The sequence below is a fragment of the Aethalodelphis obliquidens genome, unplaced genomic scaffold (genome assembly GCF_003676395.1).
Source record: "Aethalodelphis obliquidens isolate GAN/ISIS:26980383/991018 unplaced genomic scaffold, ASM367639v1 scaffold10, whole genome shotgun sequence".
Lineage (NCBI taxonomy): Eukaryota > Metazoa > Chordata > Mammalia > Artiodactyla > Delphinidae > Aethalodelphis > Aethalodelphis obliquidens.
The window spans coordinates 37369973-37375972 of record NW_020837954.1 but is presented as its reverse complement, the minus strand read 5'-3'; the positions used below and the strand labels follow the sequence as shown (position 1 = coordinate 37375972).

At 40.3% G+C, this 6000-nt stretch overlaps 1 protein-coding gene across 9 annotated transcripts in view; it reads right to left on the bottom strand.

Moving 5' to 3' along the window:
* Positions 1-6000, bottom strand: part of SYNE2 (spectrin repeat containing nuclear envelope protein 2) — a 337188-nt gene that overhangs the window by 294972 nt on the left and 36216 nt on the right. The gene's annotated exons all lie outside the window — the stretch shown is intronic.

Sequence of the window (6000 nt, the reverse complement as noted above, 5' to 3'; positions counted from 1 at the left end):
AACGCTGCTTGAGAGAGCTCCAGGGACGGGCGCGAGCCGCGGCTAAGAGTGCGGAGCCCAGAGACGGACATGGGACGCTAAGGCCGCTGCTGCCGCCGCCAGGAAGCCTGTGTGCGAACACAGGTCACTAGCCACACGCCCTTCTGGGGAGCCTGTGCAGCCCGCCACTGCCAGGGTCCCGGGATCCAGGGACAGCTCCCCGGGAGAGCGCACGGCGCGCCTCAGGCTGCAGCGTCACGCCGGCCTCTGCCGCTGCAGGCCCGCCCCGCACTCCGTGACCCTCCCTACCCCCCGGCCTGGGTGAGCCAGAGCCTCCGAATCAGCGGCTCCTTTAACCTCGTCCTGTCTGAGCAAAGAAGAGAAAGGGAAATCTCTCCCAGCAGCCTCAGAAGCAGCGGATTAAAGCTCCACAATCAACTTGATATACCCTGCATCTGTGGAATACCTGAATAGACAACGAATCATCCCAAATTAAGGAGCCCTGTGGATGAAAGGCTCTTGGTGCTGCAGCCAGGACTCAGTGCTGTGCCTCTGAGGTGGGAGAGCCAACTTCAGGACACTGGTCCACAAGGGACCTCCCAGCTGCACATAATATCAAACAGCAAAAATCTCCGAGAGATCTCCATCTCAACGCCAGCACCCAGCTTCACTCAACGACCAGCAAGCTACAGTGCTGGACATCCTATGCCAAACAACTAGCAAGACAGGAACACAACCCCACCCATTAGCAGAGAGGCTGCCCAAAATCATAGTAAGTCTACAGACACCCCAAAACACACCACCAGACGTGGACCTGCCCACCAGAAAGACAAGATCCAGCCTCATATACCAGAACACAAGCACTAGTACCCTCCACCAGGAAGCCTACACAACCCACTGAACCAACCTTAGCCACTGGGGACAGACACAAAAAACAACAGGAACTACGAACCTTCAGCCTGCAAAAAAGGAGACCCCAAACACAGTAAGATAAGCAAAATGAAAAGACAGAAAAACACACAGCAGATGAAGGAGCAAGATAAAAACCCACCAGACCTAACAAATGAAGAGGAAATAGGCAGTCTACCTGAAAAAGAATTCAGAATAATGATAGTAAGGTTGATCCGAAATCTTGGAGATAGAATGGACAATAGAATGGACAAATTGCAAGAATCAGTTAACAAGGACCTAGAAGAACTAAAGATGAAGCAAGCAACGATGAACAACACAATAAATGAAATTAAAAGTACTCTAGATGGGATCAATAGCAGAATAACTGAGGCAGAAGAACGGATAAGTGACCTGGAAGATAAAATAGTGGAACTAACTACTGCAGAGCAGAATAAAGAAAAAAGAATGAAAAGAACTGAGGACAGTCTCAGAGACCTCTGGGACAACATTAAACGCACCAACATTCGAATTATAGGGGTTCCAGAAGAAGAAGAGAAAAAGAAAGGGACTGAGAAAATATTTGAAGAGATTATAGTTGAAAACTTCCCTAATATGGGAAAAGAAATCATTAATCAAGTCCAGGAAGCACAGAGAGTCCCATACAGGATAAATCCAAGGAGAAATACGCCAAGACACATATTAATCAAATTGTCAAAAATTAAATACAAAGAAAACATATTAAAAGCAGCAAGGGAAAAACAACAAATAACACACAAGGGAATCCCCATAAGGTTAACAGCTGATCTTTCAGCAGAACCTCTGCAAGCCAGAAGGGAGTGGCAGGACATATTGAAAGTGTAGAAGGAGAAAAACCTGCAACCAAGATTACTCTACCCAGCAAGGATCTCATTCAGATTTGATGGAGAAATTAAAACCTTTACAGACAAGCAAAAGCTGAGAGAGTTCAGCACCACCAAACCACCACTACAACAACTGCTAAAGGAACTTCTCTAGGCAAGAAACACAAAAGAAGGAAAGGACCTACAATAACGAACCCAAAACAATTAAGAAAATGGGAATAGGAACACACATATCGATAATTACCTTAAATGTAAATGGACTAAATGCTCCCACCAAAAGACACAGATTGGCTGAATGGATACAAAAACAAGACCCACATATTTGCTGTCTACAAGAGACTCACTTCAGACCTAGAGACACATACAGACTGAAAGTAAGGGGATGGAAAAAGGTATTTCATGCAAATGGAAACCAAAAGAAAGCTGGAGTAGCAATTCTCATATCAGACAAAATAGACTTTAAAACAAAGACTATTAGAAGAGACAAAGAAGGACACTACATAATGATCAAGGGATCGATCCAAGAGGAAGATATAACAATTGTAAATATTTATGCACCCAACATAGGTGCACCTCAATACATAAGGCAAATACTGACAACCATAAAAGGGGAAATCGACAGTAACACATTCATAGTAGGGGACTTTAACACCCCACTTTCACCAATGGACAGATCATCCAAAATGAAAATAAATAAGGAAACACAAGCTTTAAATGATACATTAAACGAGATGGAGTTAATTGATATTTATAGGACATTCCATCCAAAAACAACAGAATACACATTTTTCTCAAGTGCTCATGGAACATTTTCCAGGATAGATCATATCTTGGGTCACAAATCAAGCCTTGGTAAATTTAAGAAAATTGAAATTGTATCAAGTATCTTTTCTGACCACAACGCCATGAGACTAGATATCAATTACAGGAAAAGATCTGTAAAAAATACAAACACATGGAGGCTAAACAATACACTACTTAATAATGAAGTGATCACTGAAGAAATCAAAGAGGAAATCAAAAAATACCTAGAAACAAATGACAATGGAGACACAACGACCCAAAACCTGTGGGAAGCAGCAAAAGCAGTTCTAAGGGGGAAGTTTATAGCAATACAAGCCCACCTTAAGAAGCAGGAAACATCTCGAATAAACAACCTAACCTTGCACCTCAAGCAATTAGAGAAAGAAGAACAAAAAAACCCCAAAGCTAGCAGAAGGAAAGAAATCATAAAAATCAGATCAGAAATAAATGAAAAAGAAATAAAGGAAACAATAGCAAAGATCAATAAAACTAAAAGCTGGTTCTTTGAGAAGATAAACAAAATAGATAAACCACTAGCCAGACTCATCAAGAAAAAAAGGGAGAAGACTCAAATCAATAGAATTAGAAATGAAAAAGGAGAGGTAACAACTGACACTGCAGAAATAAAAGAGATCATGAGAGATTACTACAAGCAACTCTATGCCAATAAAATGGACAATCTGGAAGAAATGGACAAATTCTTAGAAATGCACAACCTGCCAAGACTGAATCAGGAAGAAATAGAAAATATGAACAGACTAATCACAAGCACTGAAATTGAAACTGTGATTAAAAATCTTCCAACAAAGAAAAGCCCAGGACCAGATGGCTTCACAGGCGAATTCTATCAAACATTTAGAGAAGAGCTAACACCTATCCTTCTCAAACTCTTCCAAAATATAGCAGAGGGAGGAACACTCCCAAACTCCTTCTACGAGGCCACCATCACCTTGATACCAAAACCAGACAAGGATGTCACAAAGAAAGAAAACTACAGGCCAATATCACTGATGAACATAGATGCAAAAATCCTCAACAAAATACTAGCAAATAGAATCCAACAGCACATTAAAAGGATCATACACCATGATCAAGTGGGGTTTATTCCAGGAATGCAAGGATTCTTCAATATACGCAAATCTATCAATGTGATAAACCATATTAACAAACTGAAGGAGAAAAACCATATGATCATCTCAATAGATGCAGAGAAAGCTTTTGACGAAATTCAACACCCATTTATGATAAAAACCCTGCAGAAAGTAGGCATAGAGGGAACTTTCCTCAACATAATAAAGGCCATATATGACAAGCCCACAGCAAACATCATCCTCAATGGCGAAAAACTGAAAGCATTTCCACTAAGATCAGGAACAAGACAAGGTTGCCCACTCTCACCACTCTTATTCAACATAGTTTTGGAAGTTTTAGCCACAGCAATCAGAGCAGAAAAGGAAATAAAAGGAATCCAAATCGGAAAAGAAGAAGTAAAGCTGTCACTGTTTGCAGATGACGTGATCCTATACATAGAGAACCCTAAAGATGCTACCAGAAAACTACTAGAGCTAATCAATGAATTTGGTAAAGTGGCAGGATACAAAATTAATGCACAGAAATCTCTGGCATTCCTATATACTAATGATGAAAAATCTGAAAGTGAAATCAAGAAAACACTCCCATTTACCATTGCAACAAAAAGAATAAAATATCTAGGAATAAACCTACCTAAGGAGACAAAAGATCTGTATGCAGAAAATTATAAGACACTGATGAAAGAAATTAGAGATGATACAAATAGATGGAGAGATATACCATGTTCTTGGATTGGAAGAATCAACATTGTGAAAATGACTCTACTACCGAAAGCAATCTATAGATTCAATGCAATCCCTATCAAACTACCACTGGCATTTTTCACAGAACTAGAACAAAAAATTTTGCAATTTGTATGGAAACACAAAAGACCCCGAATAGCCAAAGCAATCTTGAGAACGAAAGAAGGAACTGGAGGAATCAGGCTCCCAGACTTCAGACTATACTACAAAGCTACAGTTATCAAAACGGTATGGTACTGGCACAAAAACAGAAAGATAGATCAATGGAACAGGATAGAAAGCCCAGAGATAAACCCACGCACATATGGTCACCTTATCTTTGATAAAGGAGGCAGGAATGTACAGTGGAGAAAGGATAGCCTCTTCAATAAGTAGTGCTGGGAAAACTGGACAGGTACATGTAAAAGTATGAGATTAGATCACTCCCTAACACCATACACAAAAATAAGCTCAAAATGGATTAAAGACCTAAATGTAAGGCCAGAAACTATCAAACTCTTAGAGGAAAACATAGGCAGAACACTCTATGACATAAATCACAGTAAGATTCTTTCTGACCCACCTCCTAGAGTAATGGAAATAAAAACAAAAATAAACAAATGGGACCTAATGAAACTTAAAAGCTTTTGCGCAGCAAAGGAAACCATAAAGAAGACCAAAAGACAACCCTCAGAATGGGAGAAAATATTTGCAAATGAAGCAACTGACAAAGGATTGATGTCCAAAATTTATAAGCAGCTCATGCAGCTTAATAACAAAAAAACAAACAACCCAATCCAAAAATGGGCAGAAGGCCTAAATAGACATTTCTCCAAAGAAGATATACAGAGTGCCAACAAACACATGAGAGAATGCTCAACATCACTAATCATCAGAGAAATGCAATCAAAACTACAATGAGATATCATCTCACACCAGTCAGAATGGCTATCATCAAAAAATCTAGAAACAATAAATGCTGGAGAGGGTGTGGAGAAAAGGGAACCCTCTTACACTGTTGGTGGGAATGTAAATTGATACAGCCACTGTGGAGAACAGTATGGAAGTTCCTTAAAAAGCTACAAATAGAACTACCATATGACCCAGCAATCCTACTACTGGGCATATACCCTGAGAAAACCATAATTCAAAAAGAGTCATGTACCAAAATGTTCATTGCAGCTCTATTTACAATAGCCCAGAGATGGAAACAACCTAAGTGTCCATCATCGGATGAATGGATAAAGAAGATGTGGCACATATATACAATGGAATATTGCTCAGCCATAAAAAGAGACGAAATTGAGCTATTTGTAATGAGGTGGATAGACCTAGAGTCTGTCATACAGAGTGAAGTAAGTCAGAAAGAGAGAGACAAATACCGTATGCTAACACATATATATGGAATTTAAAAAAAAAATGTCATGAAAAACCTAGGGGTGAAACAGGAATAAAGACACAGACTTACTAGAGAATGGACTTGAGGCTATGGGGAGGGGGAAGTGTAAACGGTGACAAAGCGATAAAGAGGCATGGACATATATACACTACCAAACGTAAGGTAGATAGCTAGTGGGAAGCAGCCGCATAGCACAGGGAGATCAGCTCGGTGCTTTGTGACCGCCTGGAGGGGTGGGATAGGGAGGGTGGGA